Source organism: Ptychodera flava, chromosome 18, assembly GCF_041260155.1.
Source record: "Ptychodera flava strain L36383 chromosome 18, AS_Pfla_20210202, whole genome shotgun sequence".
Taxonomy (NCBI): Eukaryota; Metazoa; Hemichordata; class Enteropneusta; family Ptychoderidae; genus Ptychodera; species Ptychodera flava.
This window is the reverse complement of record NC_091945.1, coordinates 25,947,976-25,974,195: the sequence shown is the minus strand read 5'-3', so window position 1 is coordinate 25,974,195 and position 26,220 is coordinate 25,947,976. Positions and strand designations below refer to the sequence as shown.

The 26,220-nt window shown below is 38.7% G+C and overlaps 1 long non-coding RNA gene and 2 pseudogenes across 1 annotated transcript; 2 read left to right on the top strand and 1 right to left on the bottom strand.

Moving 5' to 3' along the window:
• LOC139117858 (heat shock cognate 71 kDa protein-like) overlaps positions 1-2,755 on the top strand; it is a 46,789-nt pseudogene extending 44,034 nt beyond the window's left edge.
• Positions 2,756-3,626: 871 nt separating this feature from the next.
• On the top strand, positions 3,627-17,615 carry LOC139117248 (heat shock cognate 71 kDa protein-like; annotated as a pseudogene).
• LOC139117249 (uncharacterized) lies at positions 4,791-11,099 on the bottom strand. The gene is made up of 3 exons (XR_011548482.1): positions 10,962-11,099; positions 9,169-9,233; positions 4,791-5,059 (listed from the first exon to the last, which is right to left on the bottom strand). It is a non-coding gene; the product is annotated as an uncharacterized lncRNA (long non-coding RNA).
• Positions 17,616-26,220: the final 8,605 nt, after the last annotated feature.

Sequence of the window (26,220 nt, the reverse complement as noted above, 5' to 3'; positions counted from 1 at the left end):
ATGCCTTAGGGGTGGACCATTTGATATCCTGGGGGGGGTCTGGAAGATTTTCGAAAAAAAAAATTCCCAGCAGATACAAGGGAAAAAAAAATTCTGCCTTAGATGACTTAATGAAAAAAAAAACTGGCAAGCTAATGTGGAAGAAAAAAAATCTATCACAGTATCAGCAAGAACCTTTTGGGATGTAACTTTCATCATTCAGTTTCATTTTTCGGCGCGCCCTTCGGGCGCGTATCTTTAATAATATGAGGTTATTAATTATGAAAATAGCGCAAAGGATGCACCAGGACATCCGCGCAGCGTATCGCTAGTGCATCCTTTGAGGTATTTTTTTGATAATCTTATTATTATACATCTTACATTCTTGACTGGGGCATCAAATTGTCAGAGTAGTGACCGTTTTAGTGCAATGTCAACACTTTTTCTTCCGATTTATGGTGCGAATGTAGAACGCTATCTCAGACATGATATCAAACACCTTCAAGGTCAAGATTTGGATCAGGTTGTAACGGGTGCAATTCATAAAGTCTTCTTCGGCCTGGGGGGGGGGGGGTGGTGGGCGGAGGATTCATGGGGGTCACCTTGTTTTTGACTTTGGTGATAGGGGGGTACCATGTTTTTGAAATGCCGAATAGGGGGTCAGTGTGTTTTTGAATTTCGACACGACTCATACTTGCATAAAATGCGTTGTGGCAGCCATAAAATTTCACTATTCAGTTGCATTTTGGCGCACCCTTCGGGCACGTATTTAACTTTAATGATAATAAGACATATTTTTCAGAGCCCCGTCCTAGTGCAAAACTTTAATATATCAGACATACTTATATCTGAGATATCTGTATGTTTAAAATTTTTCGGCGCGCCCTTCGGGCGCATTTCTTTAAAATATCAAACAATATATATGCCCTTCAGCTGCATGACTTTCATATATCAGATATATATATATATATATATATATATATATATATATATATTTATATCTGAGATATCTGTATGTTTAAAATTTTTCGGCGCGCCCTTCGGGCGCATTTCTTTAAAATATCAAACAATATATATGCCCTTCAGCTGCATGACTTTCATATATCAGATATATATATATATATATATATATATATATATATATATATATATATATATATATATATATATATATATATATATATATATATATATGAGATATCTGGATGTTTAATATTTTTCGGCGCGCCCTTCGGGCACAGTAAATTAATATATCAGAGATATATGTCAGAAATATCTTGATGTCTGTAAATTGAAAGTCTGTTTTGCAAAGTGTACTAATCATTATGAAATCTGCAGTTCATATGAAAAGCATGACAAGTTCCTGACACTTTTCTGTTTCCTCTATGAGAATTCAGTATAAGAAAGCAACATACACTAATATTTCACAATCACATTTTTCTTACAACAGTTCTGGACATCTGGTTATGCATAAAAAGAGTGGAGTACATTCACAGCTCATTCAAAATACTGTATTCAAACTTTAGAATTGACACTTTTAAGTTCCTATCTTACAACTGACATGACAACAATTTCATTAAAACACAGAATGACTGAATGTTTAAAATATACCCCAAAAAATTATATATATATACATACATAATATATATATATAATATATATACATATATATAATATATATATATATATATATATATATATATATATATATATATATATATATATATATATATATATGAATTATTCAATTTATATTCCACCTTTTGTTTTACCTTTGTCGCGCACAGGGGGGTCACCCTGTTTTCGAATTTGGAATAGGGGGGGGGTCAGCCACTTTTTGACGTCGGCGAAAAAAACATCCACGCCCCCTCAGGCCAAAGAAACTCACCAGTCCCTTTATGTACAAGTCTGTTGATGTATGGCAAACAGATTGATTTTGCAACATCGCTGCATCAAAAAAAAAATTCTTTGAAGGAAGAATGCAAAAAAAAAAAAAAATTGCCAGGATTCGCAAGGGAAAAAAAATACATCCAGTGGAACATGTGGAAAAAAAAATAATGCCCCCTAAAAATCTTCCAGACCCCCCCCCAGAATATCAAATGGTCCACCCTTATGCGGCGCAGCCCCATTTATTTTGTTTGCTGAAAATGAAAGAACTAATTATAGAGCTAATATAGCTAATATAGGCTATATACCTCATTATCAACAGCGCTAGCGCCGGTAATATCTTCTGGGCACATCACCAAAGCCTTACTTTCTTTTTTCAGTAATTAAGAAGTTAAAAGGCTTTATTATTTCTTTTTCAGATAATTAGAGTCACCGAAACGTTAATCATTTTTCACCACCCAGTAAAAACAAAAAACTAAGCTTACACTGTAAGCAATAACATTAACCAGTATTACCCTATTCCCTGTAGTTGAAGGGAAAACACACTCACAAGCAATGGGTAAACCACAAGGAGCTCTGAGTGCATTGGTCAAAGCCGAGTGCAATGGAATACCGGATTTACCCATTTCTGGGGTGTTTTTTCTACTATATATTACAACAGCAAATTGGAATTCTGGTTTGAAAAAGATAATATATACTCTAGGATTTTTCTCTCGATGTATGGGCCTAGGACATGCAGGACCCTTCGCCGTCAGTGTTCCAACCCACCACTGCCTGGCAACATCGTCCGCTCGCAGGGGTCCGTCTGATTTCGGGGAGCATCCAGCTGCACGGAGGAGAGACCTTTGGCAAGCAAAGATGTGCCAGGCAGGGCTATGTTCGGACATAGCCCTATGGCGAGTGTCCGGCTTTGGCTACGCCGCCTCCCAACCACAGTCACCTGTGTCCTAGTCCGCTCTGCGCCTAGCCCCTATTCGCCCAATAGACGTGCAGGCCTATGTACATGTACACATGTCTGTAGGGCGCATTGGCGCAGAGCGGAATAGAACACAGGTGACTGTGCTCCCAATTCTAGAGGCAAAGACGGACACACTCCATTCTCGCAAGCCAGAGCAATGATTTCCGCCCCCTGACCTACGCAAAAATCTCTTGACGGGTAGCGCTGAGCTGTTGCCGTAAAGAGGCGCGTAGTTTACGACGATGACACACTCTCGCCATACTTAGGCCCTATCGGACAGTGCTTTAGCGCAATGCAGCTCTGTTACTTTCAGTCATTTTTGAAATTATGTCTCGACCAACAGCAGGACCAACAGTGTATTTACGCGTGGTATATCCACAAATGTATTTTGTGGAGGGGCCGTGAATGATTTAGTCAGCAGTATGACCGGCACGATATATATATTCTGTTTCGGTGATGCTACAAAGCAAATGCTGAATCAAAGAATATCTGGTGGAACGCTTCCATGATACATGAGTGCGGAAATGGCACATGTATGATGTAGTAATGACCTCTGCGCGTAGACCACAGTTCAATATAGTCGGAAGCTCGTTGACGCGTCGTGCTGGCACGATTGAACAAAGGATATGTATACGCTTACGGTTGTGTATATTTGTCAACCGGCTGCTAGGGTGCACAATATATGCACTGATTGGTGCGAGGGAATCACGTGAAGAGTGTTCGAGAAATTTCGAAAGCATGTGACCAACTCAAACTCGCCTGCTGATAGGCTCGTTTAATTTTTACGTCATGGAATATATACCATATTAAAGGTTAGCGAGGACACGAGAGCTTCCGAACTGCTCAATTCGAGAAGAATAAGGTCAAAAATTAGGATATTTGCCCAGCATTTCTGTGATTTAGAAACTCTTTTTAACTCCTTCAAATTCAGGTAAGTCACACTTTCTTTCACGATTATCAAAATGTAAAAGGAAATAGGCGATCTTCAAGAAAGACCGGCTTTCTTCGAGGACCTCTATCTCGTACCGGTACACGGCGCGGCGGTAATCCGGTATGTACACGTGCTGGACGATTCCTGTTACAGCGAAAAACGAGTAAAAACTGTTCGATCAATTTTCTTGTCCAATTGTTAAAGAGACGTTTGGCTGAAAAGAGAGCATGTGTAAAGAGGAATTCATTTTGGTATAGAAAGGGTCCGTGAAGTGATGATGTAGTCAGTTGAACTTTTACCATATCACCAAATTTCGCCGAAAAATTGATTCGTCAATTTAAACTGAAGTGAAAGCTTGGCGTGTAGGTAGGGTAGGTTGACTTGAGCTCTGCATGGCAGGGCTGTGTGTTACCGGCTATGGGCCTCCCACCACAGGAGACCTATCCGGTAACACCGCCCTGCCATACAGAGCAGCGGCTTCCATTCGATTTCAGTCTGGTGGCGTGGCGAGCAATCGTCGGGAAGTCAATCTAATGTCCTACTCCTACTCCTCCTAGTGACGTTGCTAACCCCCTTGACAGATTTCCCGTTCAAACATTCAAAGATTAATTATCAACTTTAAATGTTGACGCAGTTTCGGCTGTTAATTAAATGTGTGGGCAAGGCCGGCCTTAAATATTCTCGACCACCATGGTTTTGGCCAAGTAGTCTGGAATTTCGAAGGGGCGTATCACAGTTCTAATTTATAAGCAGAATTTTCTTACATACCTCTCATTAATGGTTTTCTGTTGTCATCTCGCACTTTTTCGATTAGTTAAACATAAGATTAGACTTAAACTCAGCAGACTGGGTACCGACAATGCGGTGTGTCAACGGGAAGTGTGATCGGAAAAACCCCAGAAATTGTCATATTAAAGTCGAGAACGACAGTCTGTTCATCAAATGAATACCATAAGTTTACCAGAACTCTAACATTAGTTAAACAAACTTCGAAAAAGAACCAAACTACAGTTATTTATATGATAATGTTATCAATGACGGTGGATTAATGAATGGAAATTTGAGGTAAATCTCAAGAAAGATTACGTAAGAAGATTACATTGCCAACCTCACGTGTTGGTCCTTTAAATCTCAACGTCCTACCTTGAAACTTACACAAGAAGCCCTCCCAAGTGGCGGACAACTCCTGACATTTTGATCTGTACAGTATGACTGTGACAGTTAACACCGTTGTCAGGCATTTGAACTCTTTGATATTAAAGCCAATGACAAATGTGCAGTAGCTCTTTATACCAGCAGTGTTCCTGTAAATATGAAATCAAGAGATTAAATGTGAAAATGTGGGCTGTCTTCAGGATGACATCAATGTTACCTACCACTTCTCTGCTTCTTCTAGATAAAAGAAAACATGGCTGCCAAAGGACCAGCAGTTGGTATTGATTTGGGTACAACATACTCCTGCGTTGGTGTATTCCAGCATGGCAAAGTCGAAATCATAGCCAACGACCAGGGAAACCGTACAACTCCCAGCTATGTGGCTTTCATAGATACAGAGCGTCTCATCGGAGATGCTGCCAAGAACCAAGTTGCTATGAACCCAAACAGTAGGTTATAAATGTTAACGTAACCTCCAGTGTTTCGTCCAGGATGGCATCAACAGGGGGGGATTTTCCCCCTCTACCAGACAATTTAGGGGGATTTCATCAGTTAATGTGTTCTACTTGTATCTCTAAGGTGTGGCTGGTACCATTTCATGGCTGGTCCCCCCTTGACAAACGACCAGGGGGTGCTAGCATGTCAACAGAGGGGGAATCCCCCATCCCCCTGTCTATATGAAACACTGGACCTCTGACTTCAACATTCACATTTTTAATGAGAGAAAGTAGGATTAGTCATTACTTCATGACTTTAATATTTGTATAGTGAAAATGAAAGTTCTTTTTGGTGAACTATGACCTGACAGTGTTGACCTCTGACCTTATTCAGCAGCATGTCTGAAAGTTCTTTTAAACTATGGCATCACTGTTGACCTCTGACCTTTATTCAGCATATGAAAACACTGTTACACTGCAAAGTTCTGGTGCAGGAATGTGATGCAAAATCTGGAACAAAATTCATCAAAAGTCACATTTTGTTGCAGTATTTTTCTAAAAAGATTTGCAAAGATTTTAGTTATCTTTGTTCACTTCCAAAAAGTCATTTAAGGTAGTGACTCGGGTTCCTTTGTAAATTTTAGCGATTTTGTGATTATTTCATATTCTGAACCCCTGAAATATGATCTTTTTATTAGAGAAAACTGTGAGGTAACATTGTACTGGACAATGTCTTAAATTTTAGTGAAAACACGGCCTTCTAACCACTGCGCGAGTTATTATTTTCTTTTTGTTTTAACGGTCCGGATTACTGTCAGCGTTATCGTTATACCTTGAGGAGATTATGTAAATTTTTACGCACCATGTTGGCATGCGCGCACGTCTTCATAAGAGACGCTATCCAACATGACTGATGACTACCGGCAGTATAAGCAGTGTAGAAAACGCAAACGGGGGCCGAAGAAGCAAAATGGAAAGCTGATGGACGTGATGTTGTGTGTTAGCCGCTACAGCTAACACACAGCATCGTACACAGGGCTAGCGAGAGAGTTGCCGACATCGACGGTTATTTACGAAAAGTGAATAAAAGACTGGCATTTTTTGAAAGCGATCACAGTCGTTTGGAGAGCTATTCAGCGCTGGGACTATTCGCCCCATAGACGAGTGTATTTCTCGCTTCTGTACACTCGTCTATGGGGCAAATAGTCCCAGCGCTGATAGCTCTCCAAACGACTGTGAAGCGATCGAGTAGCTGAGGTAGGCAGGGATACGACTTTGGCCCAAGAACGCTGAATTTCGACAGTAATTTGGCTTTTTACGTCAAGTCCCAAAATGGATTTGAAGTCACCGACCCTACGTACGGGTCTTTGCAGGGTTGTGGTGAGCGAGGCGATTAGCTGTAGCGGAACACATAGCATCGTACGCCGGGCCATAGATTACACTGCCGTCCAAAGAGAATCTATTTAATCTTCACTGGAAAATATGGTTCTATAACAGCAGCCCATATCTTGGACTTAGTTTGTCCATGGATGTAGGAAGCATGGTTTGTCCAATTTGTCAATCCGACACTGTTATGTCGGTCTAGAGCACAGCAACGTACGCGAAACGTCGCTTCACGATCGTTGCCGGTCAATTTCTATCTGTGGTCAAGAGAGTGTCGCTGGGTGTCGCGATATGTCGCCGTTTCAATTTTACAATGAGTGAATCTGTCGAGTATCGTCTCAGTCGTTATTTTAAGTCTTGAAGAATCGCTTTTACGTGTAACTGAAGTTGATTTTGGTTTCATACCCGAGGCCATAATAGTACATGTCACAGTGGAAAGCGAAATAGCGCACGAAAACCCGGTCATTTTTTATGGTGAGCAAAAGGACTGCAGCAGATCACATGTGAAAACCACAAAAACAAGTGCGACTTTCCCGCATTCCTTGAACTTCTCAACTACAGAATTTTTTAGAGCATCGAGAGTTGGTCGTCTCATCTCCGAAAGCAAGCAAGCAAGCAAGTGACGCCGGGAAGTGACGTCTTGTACTATAGGCACAAAAATCGGCACTAAAATGAACTGGGCAACCATTTCACACTTGGTACGTGCATAAATTACGGGCTGTGAGACCGGAAGTCGAGCGCTTGCGAGAGAGCGAGCGCGCGTCGTCGGCAGAACGCAGACCTGTAAACCATTCCGGCTGTATGATTTTTTTAAACTTTTCTCGTCTTGTAACCAGACTCTAACCGTTACCAAACAGTGTACAGTTAATATAATTATAAGCTAGATACGTATTTGACAAACAGATTATGCCCTGAATTATCTTTCTAGTGTTTATCGTGTAAATAGTACCCACCGCTTACGCTGACCAGTCTCATGTTTCTGCGCACAATTTTCATCATTTTTAGGCGAACTAATGTTTAGGACTTGTCAGAAATTCTCTAACCTGATGCCCAATATTTAACCTAGACCCAGATCGAATAATTTTTTTGAAACGCACAAAAATCCGACTTTTTTCGGCGATTTGTGTGAAAAATGGGACGTTTACACAAATCGTTGATTTTCTCAGTTCCGATTTTTGCTATGTATGCGCACCTTCAAATGAGTGTAAGTCGGCGACGCGTGGGCGGATTTCCCCGATTCTTCGCATGCTAACACTTCATGAATAGACCTGAAAAACCGTGTCTTAGATTTTTGATAAACCCCCCTGAAGTGACGATAACTTGACAAACGTGAACAAAAGCCGATAATTTATGCGAAAATCCGACAGTTCACACTTCGAAGGCTCACTGTGCAGAAACAAAAGCGAATTTCAAAAATCCAAAACACGGTTTTTCCCCCTGTATATCCAGCTGTCTAGTGCCGTTAACAGATCACTTAGGGGTGCTGCCAATTCTTACTTATACTCTTTTAAGTGAAAAAATTCAAAATCACATGTTTTTGACTTAAACAAACATACCAATGCATGTTTTGACAACTAAACAAAATTTTTACCTTCTTCAAATATAGACCTATTAGAAAATGTACCACATGTTGGGTGTGAGACCCTGTTTTCTATGTGAAACTTTTGATTGAAAATATGTGTCAACGAAACTGAGTCACTACCTTAAAAGTCCCCGAATTTTAAAAGCCTCCTGGAATAGTTCTGAAAGTGCCAAAAAATAGGAAACCAACTTCTGAAAAACTGATAATCCACCCCAAATTTTCAACATTAACAAGATGATCAGTTGTCATATACTAAAAAATGTTATGTAAAATTAAATAAAAAATGATCAATGGTAAATATGATGTCTTGGAAAGTAGTCCTTGAAAATTGCTAAAAAAATTCCCTTAAATTTTAGTGTCTTTTACCATCTGGACCCTGCATCTAACAAATAAAGACTTCCGTGACCTTCATAGATTCTGTTATTTGCCATAAAAAACAAACTCTGTCATCTTCAGATGCCAAGCGTTTAATTGGTCGTCGGTTTGAAGAATCAGTTGTCCAACAGGACATGAAACTGTGGCCATTTAAAGTGACTAATGATGGAGGCAAGCCCAAGATCCAAGTGGAGTACAAAGCAGAAGAGAAAACCTTCTACCCAGAAGAAATCAGTTCCATGGTTCTCCTCAAGATGAAGGAAATTGCCGAAGAATATCTTGGAAAGGTAGAGAGAGGATTATAATGGCTCTTGAACAGTTACGGCCCAGACATGCACATTTAGCAAAACCTTAACTCAAACCCTTGCCCCACCTGGTGGGAAGGCAATGAATGAAATAAATATCCAGTTGATATCTATTCTGATACCTCTACAAGTAGAATCTGTTGCATTTGGTAAGACTGGCAAACATGTAAACTTACTTCCGGCATTTCTATGAAAATTCCCTTTGGCGTAGCAAATATGGCGATAGTATTCCACCCAAGCTCTGTATATTAGAAAAGAAAAAGACCTGTTATCAGTTTGAGTCAAATTTCATTATAAGAAACAAAATTGTATATCACTTGTCATTAGTTTCATTGGTGATATAATTATGTTAATATATCTTAATTTTTCTTACCACAGAAAGTCAATAATGCTGTAGTAACTGTCCCAGCCTATTTCAATGATTCTCAACGTCAAGCCACCAAAGATGCTGGTACAATCTCCGGCATGAATGTGCTCCGTATTATCAACGAGCCCACAGCTGCAGCTATTGCATATGGTCTTGACAAAAAGGTAAGTTGAACAGGTGTAAGATTGTATGAAAACAAAATTTTGACAAAAGTAAAGCAAAGTATGCACTAGGATATTAGAAATGCACATCTGCCACTAATGCATGTTGGGTGACATGCTTGCAACTTTTGTTAAAACTTTTGGTATTTTCATTAACATATTAATAATGGAGTTTACTAAGGATTTTTGGAAAGTTGACTGAACAGCGCCCCCTGTGGCAAAGCTGGCATATGTTTTTCAGGACCAATTGTGAAATGTTTGCACCTGGTTCTTTTAATAAACTGATGACAAAAGACTGCCAGAAAATGTAGATCCATCTTGATTTGACTTGCCTTCAAACAGTGTTATTTTCAGTTATGTGAGTTTCTTTCTTTATGTAATTCATTCATGCTACTAAGTAAGTGACTAAAGCTGCTATGTGAAGCTTCTTTTCACTTAGGAAGAAAGGCAAGCCATGAACATGACACTTGCTGAAAATTATCATGCATGATGATTTCTCCAATGTATGGTAAAATCTGTGTGTCTATATGAAACTGTTGGATGTGTTCAGTTTATTTTCTCTCTGTGTTTTCCATGGAGAAAATAGAATTATGCAGCAACATTCAGAAATTTTGTGTCTTTATCTTTGAGACATACCTGCTATTGAGAAGAAGCAAATTCGTGGTTTGTTTTATTTAAACAGCATGTATAGTTGTTTTTTTAATGCCTTCGTAGCATCTATCGTTTCTACTTTTCTTGCGTGTCTCACCCTTTGATGATTTTCATGTCTTATTCTGCTGTTCATTTTCTTAATCTCTTGCATTTTTAAGTCTCAGTGTTATTATAATATTTTATTTTTTTCTGGTTTTCACATTCAATTTCCATTTCATGTTAATACATTTAGCAATAAAGTATTAGTAATATTATCGTTATTAAGGTAGTACTCACTCCGAAAGTAAAAGGCTTAAACTTTTGCTCAAAACTTTCCTAATGAAACTTTCAATCATACTTTTTACCAAATCAGAATAAAAATCAGGGGTCAACATGCAAAGCTGGGTACTAGAGAAACAAATTACCTGACATTCACTGATGCCTGATTTCAAAATGGCCACCATCCCTGTGTTACCTCTATGGGGGAAAAGTTTATGATTTCGAAACGCTAAGACTGAAAATATTTTTTACGCCAAAATCTTTAAAATTAGCTCGCTCAAGAAGAAGATCAGAGTATGGCACCGAGGCGAGCCAACTAATAGAAATTTCCAGGTATTCTGTTTGATGCATATTACATATGCTGGTAAAGTGCCAACTAATAGAAATTTCCAGAGATTAAACAATCAACTTTGTGAGTTCAGAAATTTACTCATCACAGGCCACACCCACAGTTCGAGTAATGCCTTGTCATTTACCTTGCTGGTAATGTGAAACCACATTTCTATGAGAGACTAACAAAGTTAATACTCACTGCTTTGCCAAACAGGTTGGTGCTGAGCGTAACGTCCTAATCTTTGACCTTGGCGGTGGTACTTTTGATGTGTCCATCTTGACCATCGAGGATGGCATCTTTGAGGTCAAGTCCACAGCCGGTGACACTCACTTGGGGGGTGAAGACTTTGACAGTCGTATGGTCAACCACTTTGTGAATGAGTTCAAACGCAAACACAAGAAGGATATCACAGGAAATAAGCGTGCACTTAGACGTCTTAGAACGGCTTGTGAACGTGCAAAGAGGACACTGTCATCTTCAACTCAAGCAAGGTTAGTATTTACATGTAGTTTCCTTCATGTATCAAACATAAGTATGTTATATACAAACTTTGTCATTTACTTTTCCAGTCATACAAATTTGTTATCCATGCCATAGTAATGTCATCAGTAATGTTAGGGTTAGGGTGACAAATATTTCTTTTAGGTCCTTGTTTTCATCTTTCAGTGTTACCTTTGTTTTAACAAGTGTCTTGCCCTCAGTGTTCACTTCGCTGTTTCTTTTGTTTTAATAATGACCTGAGTGGAATGCTTCATGTCTTACTTAACTTCTGTAAATTAACACTGTTGAAAATCATGCTCTGAAATTTGCTTGTTGTTTGCTAGGTAAGATTTGTCCGCAGCTAATAAGGTAATTTGAAAGAGACTTTCACAAAGGCGAATCATCATTGGTCTAGAGAGACTTTCACAAAGGCAAATCATCATTGGTCTTGACCGTCACCTTGGATTGTTTAGGCAAGTGTTTACTGTTGATCACAAACTTACCAATTTGCAATTTCTTCTCACCATCCAGCATCGAATCGATTCACTGTTTGAAGGAATTGATTTCTACACCACCATCCCGTGCTCGTTTTGAGGAACAAAACGCAGACCTGTTCCGTAGTACACTCACACCAGTCGAGAAAGCTCTGAGAGATTCCAAGCTAGACAAATCAAACATCCATGACCTTGTGCTTGTGGGTGGCTCTACTCGTATCCCTAAAATTCAGAAGATCTTGCAAGATTTCTTCAACGGCAAGGACTTGAATAAGAGCATCAACCCTGATGAAGCTGTTGCGTATGGTGCTGGTATGTAGATTTTCGTGAAAAGTACTTACCAAAAAGGTGTATATAATTACAAAGTTGTGATTTGCCTCTAGTCCACTCTGTAGTGTATAAGCAACTATGTAGAGGTGGGAGTCAACTCCTTTATCAGCAATAATCCTTTTCACCTGATGCAAAATCACTTTTTGTATACAACTGTGAAGTTGAATTGTCAAGGCCACATCCTAAATGTATAACAAGACATTTAATTTGATCCAATTTCTTACAGCTGTCCAGGCTGCAATTCTCTCTGGAGACAAATCGGAAGAAGTCTCCGATCTTCTACTTCTGGACGTGGCTCCTCTGTCCCTTGGTATTGAGACTGCTGGTGGTGTGATGACAGCCTTGATTAAACGTAACACCACTGTCCCGACAAAGCAGACCCAGGTATTTACTACCTACTCCGACAACCAACCAGGTGTGCTCATCCAGGTCTATGAAGGGGAACGTGCAATGACAAAAGACAATGTAAGTGCCTGATCTACACAACTTGTCTTCAACCCTTTGAGTGCCAAAGTCGATTTTTGTTGCATTTATACTATACAATGCCAACAATTTCTTTCAGATCTAGACAATTTTTTTCTCAGATTTTTCCCAAAATTTTGGTCAAAAAGTGCAGCCCATAAAAATTTATGTGCATTTGGTCCAAAATCATGTAAAAAATACAGAAAAATTCATAAAAATTGATAAAATTTATTTTTGGGGAAAAATGACAGTGCCTAAGGGTTAAGTGATGATGAAGCAGATGTGGGTGTTAGTAATTTATTAGAGGTATGGCTGCTTGTTACAACAGGGGATTCAGAAATAATGAACATGGTAATAATACCGTGGATGATGATACCTAGCTACACTGCTAAATAAAAGTTATTGTTCAAGCTACACTTGTCATCTTTTTCCTAATGAGTGTCTGCCTAGTGTGTAAGATGAATCACCACTTTTTACATGTCGTCCTTGAAATATCTTTCTGAGGGAATTATTTCTCTTCAAAAAAATTTGTAAAATTGCAGTTCATGGCTTACAAATGGAGGGTAGAGAGTAAGTCCATAGTGGTATGAAAATGGGAGATTTGTAAATATTAATTCTCACAGGGTAAGACACAACAAGGTGTGACACTTCTGGAAAATCTTTGATTTTAAAGCTGCCTCGAAAGTGCTAGGAAACTGATAATCTCCCCCCCCCCCCCCCCCCCTATCAAAAATGACTAGATAAGTCATGAAATCACAAAAAATGATTTAAGGTACATAAAATGATATCTGGAAAATGGTATTTTGGACCTTAAAAAGTCCTCGAAAATCACTGACATCCTGTAATTTGGGTGATGTGGATGAATGAACCCTCTGGTAATCCAATGCCTTGAGAACATGCTATTTATAGAATTGACGTTCAGGTTAGCAATATTAGTTTCTTTAGCCTCAACTTACTGTGTAAAACTCATTTCTTATTTCCAACAGAATATTTTGGGGAAATTTGAACTGATTGGTATCCCCCCAGCCCCCCGCGGTGTGCCGCAGATTGAAGTCACGTTTGATGTAGACGCCAACGGTATCCTGAATGTGTCTGCTGTAGACAAGAGCACTGGCAAAGAAAGTAAGATCACCATCACGAATGACAAAAGTGAGTATTCATGAGCCATTGAGTAGTCTGCTTTGGTCTATTAAAGTATCTACTCTGATCTATTACACTTCTTGTATTTTCTGTTGCAGAAAAATATTTGTGATTGTTTTCTCTCGGTGTCATTTTCGCATATAGTATGTTTCGATGCAGGCAAAGGACATTGTGACATGGACGTTGTGCAATACTAATGATTATCATATACCTACATTCAAGTGCCTGCGTAAAGCTATGGGAGAAAGCGCCCTCAGATCCGTGCATTTTTTTTACGTATCACGCCCCGGCCCGGTGCCCAAATATGGGCAATCGCATGCATTTCTGAACTACCTCAATTCTGGTTACTACGCGCGTTGCTATCCGCAAACGTTCCATTCGTACACAAAGCCAGCGCGAGATTAGGAAAACGTCTGCTCGCTCAGATCGTAGTTGCGCGTGGCGACAGTGGAGCCCCGCCGGTGACATCGGCTTTTATTTCTAAATTCTAGTGAAATCCTGTGTATACTAAGTGTGTGCCTGTTCATTATAAATTGCAAGAAACTGACATCACGCTTTTGTCCTTCATACACCTCGATTTCAACCTGGATCTCTGTTGGTCACGTAATAGTACGGATGTTGCATTGCGCGTTCTAGAATTCTGCAGGTAAACAAATGACGTCATTGTGTATGTCAATCCGCGACGGAAAGCGGCCATCGTATTTATGAAAAACTGACACAAATGGTGATGAATTTCTGATAACGCACGCATTTTTATCTCCTAAACGATGTTGAATATTATGTAAACTATATATTTATCATTCCATAAGGTATATGATAAAACCTTTACGGCCCTGATACGGCTTTGCGGCCCTTGGTCGTATGGTGTACGGGCCCTCGCACGCTCGGACCCTTCTGCCGTACGACCTCGGGCCGCAAAAGCCGTTTCAGGGCCGTAAAGATTACTTTGAATTACACTGCTATTGTCTTACAGGATGTCTGTCCAAGGAAGAGATTGAACGCATGGTGCAGGATGCCGAGAAGTATAAGAACGAAGATGAAGCTCAAAGGGAGAGAATTTCAGCCAAGAACAATCTGGAGAGCTATTGTTTCAACATGAAGAACACTGTTGAAGATGAGAAGCTGAAAGACAAGATCAGCGAAGGAGATAGGACAAAGATAATTGAAAAGTGTCAAGAAGTCATCATTTGGCTAGACAGCAACCAGGTAATATGCCAATTTATCACAGATCACGTGGTGATCGAAGGTGCACAGTGACACTGAGTAAGGCAGTGCAGTGACTTACTAAATTAACACCTTAGAGTTACATATATATCAACAATCATGGCTGTTATTGTCTCTGGTCTCAGCTTCGTTATAGCTTTACAGCAACAAAATTCATCAAGAGTACACAATATGTTAGTATGACCCCCATTAGGGGAACGCTCCATTAACTTAGAAGTACCCGACTAACCTGATTTGGTTATCAGAGGATTAATCTCTATGTCAACATATGCAAACAGATTATCTTTTAGTGTAAACAAAACATTAGCACTGCCGGAACTACTTTTAGCATGGCCCACGCCGGTCGGCGCCTAACTTGATGACAGTTCTTGTCCGGCTTTCAGGATTTCCGCAGCAGTTAATGCCGTAGAGCACTTGCTGTTACTTTGAGGTCATCATTTAGTTCATAAAATTGCATGAAGAGTTTACAAAAACAATGGTACTATAGAATCCCTTTCAATAAAATGCTGTTTAAACAATACCAGCAGTTAATTAACGTACGCTGATTTTGCACACGAAAAGCTATTTAAGCTGGTTGAGGGATACGTTCACAAAGATCATTGCCCTTTGAACTAAAGTTTTCCTTCACACAATATCTCTGTACGATCGAAAGGAGACAAACTGAAGATTTTTTTCTTTGTATAAATGTTTATAACCCTATAAAAGAAAGTATGGTAGTGAAAATCAGCACAACAAAACAGGACTTTTACTAAAACGTACTCTTTCAATTTCAGTTCAGACTCAATGAGTGGCATTGCGGAAAGGTGCATGCAATGCAATGAAAGTTACGAGCAAACTTTGGTGTCAACGGATCCAGTCTTTGAATTATCAATGAACACTCACTTATTTTTCTGGTCAAAAAGCCAAAGGCTACTTGTCCATCGCAACAAGCCTCTCTGTTTGCAGCGTGTTCACTTTTAGCCGGAAGTTGGCCAAATTGACTGGCTACTTCCGTATTTTGGCCGGCTACTTTTCAGCAATGTTTCACTCTCTAGCCCCGAAATTCTGGTTTTGATAATAATATTTTGATATTTTTGTTGTCTTGCAAGCCGGAGATAACATTTCAGAAGTGCCGATGTGGCTATATGTAGTCTAGCAATTTACGCGGTGAACTTGTTGCTATCTAGTATCAGCCTGTAGTACCGCGATCTGCGAATGTGTACTGTACTGGGAATCGCTCTCGAGGTCAACCTTGCTTTCCCGACTACAGCCCGAATTATTCTGACGTTCACATCGGGTGTAGCTTACCATTGGACTGACGTTACACCCACGAATAGCCGACCATTTCCGAATAAAGCTGTTTCTCTCAAACGCGAAAGAGAAGAAAGTCAAACGCGGAAGAGAAAGTCGACGCTTGAGAGCTTTGGTTTTCTGCGTAAGAGTAGGGCCTTGTCTGATGGGTTTGGTAGGTTTTTGATCAAATGTAAAGCGACCAAAAGTTACTGAGTCTCATTTTTCATACTTTTGAAACGCCACGTCAATCCATCCATGGTCGATCATAGTGTCAATATTCAAGTCGATCGACATCGCGTTTTGTGGAGGGGCCGTGGTTAAGCGGAAGGGAAAGTCTACGCTTGAAAACTTTGATTTTCTGCGTAAGAGTAGGACTTTGTCTTTTGACTTTGGGAGAAACAGTCATATTGAATTTTCTACTCCACCCTGGGAAAGTCACTGAAATTTTTCCATTGTCTTCTGGCTCTGTGTCACAGTCAATTACTCGTGCTACCGTCCACCGGCCGGCCTCGTCAACTGCCTCTACCATTTCTCCTTTCTTATATGTAAGAGTGGCCATACTGTTACAAACGGTTTCTGGCTAGCAATTCATTGATTTCGTTCTTTTTATCGGAGATGTCACAGGATATGCACAGCTCTTGGAGTAAGGACACGTTACGTTGTTTGCATGTGTATGAAAAAGCTGGACACGTGGAACATGCTGAACATGCTGTTCTGATCACATTTGCATATATGATCAATGCACGTTACTGAAGTGAAGCGTCCGAAAATAGGAAACTTGAATGAAAGTGAACGAAGAACGATATTTTGTTTAACCATATTTCTAAAACTTAGTTTAGAGCCTCATTTAAAGAAGAAACTAGATTACTTGCATTGAAAAGTAGGTAGTTCACTTTTCCTGTCAACATAGTTCCATGTGCAAGCATATGTGTGTGCCCGTGGTATTGAGTGAGTCGTTACTGCCCTGACGTTCCTATCATAGCACCAGCTGGATAAGATAAACGCAACAAATTGGAACATTAACACCTTTGGGGATTAAAAGTTGTCTGTTTGTCAGCCGAGTTGACAGGCAGCAACTCAGGTTTCAGGTACCATCCAAGTTAATGGAGCCTTCCCATAATGCCATTGACAGCTGTGGTGAGATTATCGACCAAATTTGTTGTTACATTTATGTTTGGAAAAGACGTACATTGTGTATATTCAGGACAAGCAAATAACATGCGTTTCTAATTCCCTCCCACAGACTGCAGAAAAGGATGAATATGAAGACAGGCTAAAAGAAATTGAAGGCATATGCAAACCCATCATCACTAAGCTATACCAGGCTACAGGTGGCCAGGTTATGCCAGGTGGTATGCCTGGCGGTATGCCTGGCCATTTCAGTGGCGCTAACGCTGGTGCCAATGAAGGTGGCAGTGCCGGCCAAACAAGTTGAAGAAGTTGACTAAAACTCAAAAACATAGGGCCAAAGTCCCTGAAGCTACTATAGACATGGATACAAAATTAAGTATTTCCTGACTGTATGAAATTATCTCACTAAGGTCATCCTAGGGACATTTAAACCAAATATTCAAGCTGTCTGACGAGCGGTTTTGAAAAAACAAGCGACTCAACAGTTGACAGAGCTCTGCTGTGTTGTGTAGAGAATAACCTTTTGTGACAAATGTATTGATGAAGAAGGTGGATATCTTTGATAGCTCATTTCAGGATTGACTGACCAAAAATGGAAAAAAATTCTGTAAAAATACAGATTTGCATATTTCATCAGACTATATTAGTGTATAATAGCAAATAAACGAGAGTTAATTACATTCTAATCAAAGTAAACAAGACTTGCTTAAATCAAGATTTACGTCATAAAAAAACAGCATATCTGTCAGGTTATAAAGAATCTTGAGCTGGTTATCTTTTGGTAATATCAGTATTTTCATCCTATTAACCAAGCACATTTTAACTTTCAAATTAACATTGTAAGTAAGTTCTGTTGAATAAGTTGAGACTGTACGTACTCAGAGAAAGCACACTGAAGAGACAAATGTTTGAAACTTAAGAAGTTCAAGGTCATCAAAAGCATTATAAGGAATCATGTTACACTTTCATTGCACTGTTTACACAGATTGCATAAGTGCTACAAATAGCACATGAGGAATCTTACAGCCCAGCTTTACCATAAAAACCCTATCACTTTGACCACTCTTTTAATTGACCACTCTATTTTTCCCTCAAAAAGTAATCCTATTTTATCCTTACCAAGTCAACCATAAATGGAAATTAGAACTTTCTCTATCTCTATTTATTTGACCACCCTATCATGACAAACTATTATGAGCAATTTCTTTTAGATAACATAAATGGTGGTTCAGAATATATCAAAGTTGGGATTCAGGAAAGTTGCCTTTACATGTTTTAATCCTCAATTCACTATGAACTGTCAAAAAAAGTTGAACTTTCTGATAATTCCACACTAAAATTATTTTGGCTTTGATGATTTCCTAATTAATTCAATTATTTAAAATCATATTAATTATTTTTTTCTGGGTGAATTGATAGGGTTTATACAGTACAAGAATTACATACAATGTAAGTCAAATTTGACCAAAAATGACAAAAAAATTCCTTAAAAATATACATTTGCATATTTCATCACAATTTGAACAAATCGTAAGTTGGGTTATAGTCCAGTCAATCTAAGCCAAAAAAGGGGTCAACCTAGGACTAATTGCAACAGAAATTATTTCTTCACCATGCATTTTGGAAAGGTCCTAGAAATAACATACAAAAAGTATAATAAAATCTAAGGGGTGCAACAGTGCCTAATTTGCATAAATGTAAAGGGGGCTCATGGGTATAAAATTGTCGCTGATAGATTGTTTCTACTTAAAATATGTGGCTAAATATGATTTTGATACAGATTTTTTGGCTTATTTGCCTCGTTTTTGGTCTACGCAATGTTGTTGAAAATATTTTGTCGTCATAGAAATATTCCTAATTTGCATAAATCCAATATGGCTGCCACAACACTTCACTTTTCGTAGTTTTTCTCGAATTAATAATTATTTTTATGCTACTACTAACGGCAATAGGAATAATTTTTAAGTCCCCGCAAGCGGGGACTTATGGGTTAGGTCATGTCCGTCCCGGCGTCCTTCCGTCCGTGCACCTGTCATCAACGATTTCTGTGGCATCTGTGAAGCGATCGTTTTGTAACTGGGCATAAATGTAGTACCATATGGTCTCTTGATGCACAGTCCTTATTATCTCAATAATTCAATTTAGTCACCAAAATTACTCTTGATGTCTTTTATTCAAACTTTTTTTCTCTGAATCCGAATCTGAAGCCAATGTTTGGATCATGTAAATACACTGATGACGTAAATCACCGGACTGTACGATTATTTATGGGGGAGACGCTAGCAAAGGTTGTTAGTCGATTCCAAAAGGTATTTCGCAGGACTGGTGACGGTTTCGGTTGGTCAGTTTTAGGAGTTTTAGGCGTCAAGCGTTGTCTGTCGTGATGAACGAGAGCCACAGAAAGCTTTAGTAATTTGCAAAAAATGTCATCTCGTCAGTTTTAAACGTCATCGTTGACAAGCACTACGGTTGTTTATGCGGGCTCCCGTAAAATAATGGTATGGTCAGACGATTTGAATCGCTGGTGATCACATGCAGTGAACACGTGCTCTGAAATCTGGCTGTTTGACAAAGTTATCTATCTGTTTGGGATCAGACGGTCCGTCATGACGGCACGAAAAAATGAAGGCGGCGTTCGACGTCGACTGCATTGGCCACGAATGATGCCGTCCGCAAAGTAATGCAGTACCGAAAAACCGTCATTAATATTCAACTTTTTTCGCTACTCGGAAGTTGAAAGAACGGCTAGTACGGGATCGAAATAAAATACTCGAGAAAGAACGTCGACTTTCAAAGTCTGAAGGAGCCATGCTCTGCCCGATGGCTATCCCTTGGTGGAGCGTAATGGTGCGAAGGCCGCGCTGTTTTTGGAGTTTGGTGATGAATGCCGCAAATAACAACGTTGCAGACGGCTTGCTGAAGCAAACAATATTCGTTCGTATAGCCATGACATGCATGTTGATGATGCCGATCATTGACCAATGTAATTTTGTCTTTCATAGTCAGGATGCAAACCTTTCGATAATACAACCAATGATCAGCAGCACCATCGCAGAATTACGGACAGTGTTAGATGTAAAGGAATCATGAATGCAACCTTTCGATAATACAACCAATGATACAGTCGACCATCGCAGAATTACACGGACAGTGTTAGATGTAAAGGAATCATGAACGCGAGTTCAGAGAAGAAATCGAAGCCAACCACACGACCTGACATATGCTAATGAGAGCTGCGTCATCGGCTTTGCCTGTGCAAACTCGCGTCGACGCTTCATCGCGCCGAACATTTGATACAGCGAACGGAGGAGCGATTTCCTGCCAACTGTACTACATGTACTAATATCCTATTGTGTCTTGACAAAGTCATAAATGCAAGTAAATACCCAGAGATTGACAATGAACTCCGTGACTACGGTATCGAGGCACTTGAAACTTCATCGATCATCTTGGATCAGACTACGTAAACCGTGAGCACTCACGGCAACGCGTTTAGAAACGACTTCAGACAAGCGAAGTTTACGCTGAGAACTCGGAGTCATGTCGTTTGCTAATTCAAGAATATGCGGAAAGGTTTCCTGCAGTTCGACAATTGACATGTATTGCAGTAGTAATTCCTGTATCCTTGGTTGCATGCGAAAAGGGCTTCAGCTGCTAAAACAGGAGCCCGTAGTAGATTTTCCGACGGCAATGTAGATAATTTGATGTTGCTCTCAATGGAAGGGCCGTGTGTTGCCGATTTCCCGTACGGCAGAGCAAGGGAGATATTTGCCTCGAGGGCTCGCAGAAACCCTAGGAATTCTTAGATGTTGAATGTTATTGACATGATACTCAGAATTCAACATTAACACAATTATCAGTAGTTTACAGCTACTAAACATTCCAAACAATGTAAACAGCGGGGACTGTGTCATCTTTCGATGACTTGTTCACTGTATTTTAGACAAGTCCTAGAATAACATACTAAAAGACTAGTACAATCTAGAATTGTAAACAGTGCCTAATTTGCATAGATGTAAAAAGATTATGGGTACAAACTTAGTGCTGATAGAATGTTTCTACTAAAAATAATTGGCTAAACATGATATGTTATGCAGGTTTTTGGCTTATTTGCCTTGTTTTTGGTTTAGGTAATGTTGATGGAAATATCTAGTCGTCATAGAAATATTCCTAATTTGCATAAATCCAATATGGCCGCCACAACCTTCACTTTTCTTTGTATTTTTCCCAATTAATAACTATTTTTATGCTACTTCTGACAGTAATAGAATTATTTATCCACTGTGTATTTCAGAGAAGTCCTACAATGACATACTAAAAGCCTCGTACAATCTAGAAATGTAAACAATGCCTAATTTGCATATATGTAAAAAGATTATGGTTACAAACAAGGTGCTGATAGAATGTTGCTACTAAAAATATTCGTCTAAACATAATATGCGGGTTTTGGGCTTATTTGCCTTGTTTTTGGTTCAGGCAATGTTGATTAAAATATTTTGTCGTCATAGAAATATTCCTCATTTGCATAAATCCAATATGGCTGCCACAACACTTCGCTTTTCTTTGTATGTCCCTAATTAATAACTATATAAGCTACTTCTGACAGCAATAGAATTATTTTTTCTTTGTGTATTTTAGAGAGGTCCTAGAATGACATACTAAAAGTCCAATACAATCTAAGAGGTATAACATTACCTAATTTGTATAGATGTAAACGGATAACGGGAGCAATACATTCACTGATAAAAGAAATATGCATATTGAATTGAGAAAAATGCGACATTATGTTAAAGTAATGTATGAATTTATCTTAATTTTTGTCCAGGCAATATTTTTGAATACATTTTATCGCCCGAGAAATATTCCTAATTTGCCTAAATCAAGTATGGCTGCCACTGCATTTCACTCAAAAATTATATTTAATCTACACAACAAGTAGTTTTTGTTTCCACTCTGTATTGAATGTATAGAATGACAAACAAAATGACTATTAAGAGGGGAGACAGTGCATAATTTGAATAAATATAAAACTTAGAAAAGGGAACAAATTCGTTGCTGTTAATAGATTTCTTAAAAATATATTCAGCAAATAGATATTTTATTCAAGCAATTTGATTATTTACTGTACTTTTTGTGTTTGTAGGCAATGCACAAAATCATTTAAGATTCCTCATTTTACATAACTGCAATGTGCCCTTCCTACCACTTTACTTTTCCCTTTTTTGACCTATAGTATAAATGACTATATATAATGTTAAAAAACAACGGAGATCATTAGAACTAAATTTTAGTAGGGTCATGGAAGTTACATATCGCAAGGCCTGTATTGGCACCAGATTTTCTCATCAGAAAATTTACCCATCAGATTACAATTTCAATAGAAAACAGAAGGCTATTACACCTCAATCATTCTCTACAGACTAGAACAAAGGCGATCCCAGGGATCGCGAAAAGTGCATTTAATAAAGTTGTGCATAAAACAGCTAATTTACCCAAATGCTTAATGGGTCATAGATGCTATACAAACCTGGTGTTGATAATCTATTTACGAAAGTGATTTAAGAGATAAGCTGACATTGTAATGGCTATGTAACATCATTTTGTTGTTTTTAGTTCAGGGAATGTTTTCATATATATCTTACGTCGATAAAAAATTCTTATTTGCATTTGTCCAACAAGTCAACCATATCACTTCCTTTTTTCTACTTGAAACATGAATTATTTCTTCACCTTTAAGGGACGTTCAGTTGTTACGGCCGGGGGGGGGGGGGGGGGGGTGGCGGCAAAATCCAGGGGGGTCATCATAATTTGGAATCCGCGAAGGGGGGTCATCACTTTTTCACTGGTAGGAAAGGGGGGGTCACCACATTTTCAAAAACATAATACCTACAATAAAGTTCACTTTATGCCATGGCCATGATCGACCTCTTTACCGGCGGGCCGCCTTCGGCGGCCCACTACAATAAATATACTTTATGTATTACCCATGACCCTCTTAATGGGCAGACGCCTTTGGCGGCCCACTCCAATTAGGTTTACTTCATGCAATGGCCATGATCGACCCTCTTTACCGGCGGGCCGCCTGCGGCGGCCCACTACAAGACATTGACCTTATTGTAATACCCCATGACCATCTTAACGGCTGGACGCCTTCAGCGGCCCTGTTCAGTAAAGTTTACTTCGTGCAATGGCCATGATCGACCCTCTTTTTACCAGTGGCCACCTTTGGTTGCCCACTAGAATAAAGTTGACTTTACGTAATGGCCCATGACCCTCTTAACCAGAGGGCTGCCTTTGGCGAACCACTCCAATAAAGTTTACTTTATACAATGTCCATGGACATAAGTTGTCTATGGAAATGAAGTAAAAATTGCCTTACAGTCGTCCTAAGTAACAGACGTTTGCATGGATGTGGCTGAGAAGTTTGTGCACTGGCATCTCTGCTACACGAATAAAGTGCGCCGCGTACCGGAGTTCAAATCCAAACCGTGCGGGTAAATTTGACATATGGGTTTTGTTATTTTTCAGCGGGGGGGGGGGGGGGGGGTCATCAAATTTTTTCGTCTGACAAAGGGGGGGCATCATTTTTTTCGCGAAAAATGCAGGGGGGGTCTCATTTGAGTATTTTTTGAACACCGGCGACAAGATTTTGCCGGCCCCCCCCCCCCCAGGCCGTAAAAACTGTAACGTTCTCCTAAATACTTAAAAGGTCCAAGAAAGGTATATTCAAAGTCTAATAAAATCTACAATGTGCAAAGGGCTAATTTTAAAAGATTTTATAGGAAATTCCTACACTGTATTAAATGTAATAATTGAAACTTGAAATGTTTTACAATATCGTAAAGAGAGATCGGAAGGTTTTACTAACATTGCTAAATATATTTTACCTAATTTTGAGCGATTCCTCATGTGCATAAATCCTATATGATGACCATTAAAATAATTTTCTTTAATTTTTCAAATTGACGTCAACTTATTTTAATTAATTATATATTATGTTATCAGTAAAATGAGAAGTTACATTAAGAGACACTACTTGTTTAAGTTATTTAATACTTTCAATTCTTCCTATCGAAAGATGTCCATTTTTTAAACTTAAATGAACATTTTGCTCAGTTAAGAGAAATTGACATGGTTATTTATTTTCTGTATATTTTAACTCATTGTAGTGATTATATACTAATAGGGCCTACAGAATGAAAAACCCTGTAAAATGAACAATGATTGATTCGTATAGTTCATTTCAATTATCTAGAGAATTTGCATAATGTCAATAACATTGGGAACTTACTGGAAGATTTGGATTTTCTTAATACACACCAAAATGTTTGGCCAAATAACCAACACTTTGTACTAAGCGAGGCTGAAGAAAATTTGTGTTTCAGCTCTATTTTCTTTTATTTTCACCCTTACCAGTATTACTTATATAGATTAATTGTTGGTAAAATGTAATTAAAGACCAGGTTGTGTGGTCACTAGTAAATCAGATATACTTTTGACTGTGGGCAACTTGCCTGCTCATGCTCATACAGAAATTTATGATAATAATGATAAATAAATTATAATGATCATGATGATATAGAGGTACAATTGTTATATTATACTGTCAATTATCATGAAATATGGATAAGAAAAGCTGTTCCTTTATCAGCTGAAAGACATTACAATAATCAAAGGACACTGCATTTCTCAAAATTTTGAAATTTCTTGAAGACAACAATTGAAAACTAATATAAAGTCATATAATGGACTGAAGAGAGAGATTTCCTGTTTAATCTTACCGTACACAGCCATAGCATTTAAGGAAAAACTGAAAAAATCTGTTGACTGAATCATGATAATCTAAGTCACTGGTAAAAGCAAATCTAGATACTTTTCATAATGTTACATGGTCTAGCTGCTCTTTCAAATTTTCATGACCGTGAAATAAGAAAACCAAAATGTGAAGGGATTTGCATCACAGAAGCTGCCGTTAACGAGTTTATCAATTAGGATATCAAATTTTGACATCAAATTATCATAAAATTGGTTATCCAGTATTTTGAACCTTATGGAAGTCTCACCTCAGATTGGCCAGACTGTCAATTCCTTGAATGATCGATTTTATTAATGATACAAAAGTCTAATAATCTGCAAATGGGAAGTCCATTACATAACAGCCCCATGAGTGATACTTGCACATCTAAGATCCGATATGATATGCAGTACAATTATATCATCCTATGCTTCACATCTTTTCATTGAGTTACCCTTCCCCATACTTATGGGTTCTACGATGAACTGCAGCAGCATGAATAACCCCGGCAGAAAGCAAAATCTAGACTTTCTGTTGTCAACAAAAGGATTCTGGCTGTAAACAAATAAACCACCTAGAGGAAGATGTAAACAGAGAGGAAGAGGAAGAAATTTTGCTATGAAAATGACCATCATAATAATTGTCATCACCACTACCATCATGGTGATTCAAATGATGTTCGTATTTATACTAATGATAGTTTAATAATGAGAAAGATGATTCACAGGCACAACTGTTAAGTGTGGTGAACCATTTATTAGTAACTGAATATTTCCATCGTCATTGAAGATAGTGACCAAAAGCAAAACATATTCCTTCAAAAATTTTATCGCAATCGAACATGTTGTAGGAGAAAATGACTGAAAATGACAATTGATGTCGAATTATTGAACACGTCCAATGATTTTTTATGAATGACCCTATCGTGGTAATAGAAAGAAGAATATCCAAAGAAAGAATTCTGATTCCTTTTATTTAAACAGGAATGCACTCAAACTCTTCTCTTTATTCATTGCATTTCTGAATACCCAGAAAATGTCAATGGAAGCTATTGTAGGCTTATTGTATTCAGAAGACCGTTTATGTCAATTATGCAAATTAGGCCTTTTGTATTAAAATAATTAGCATG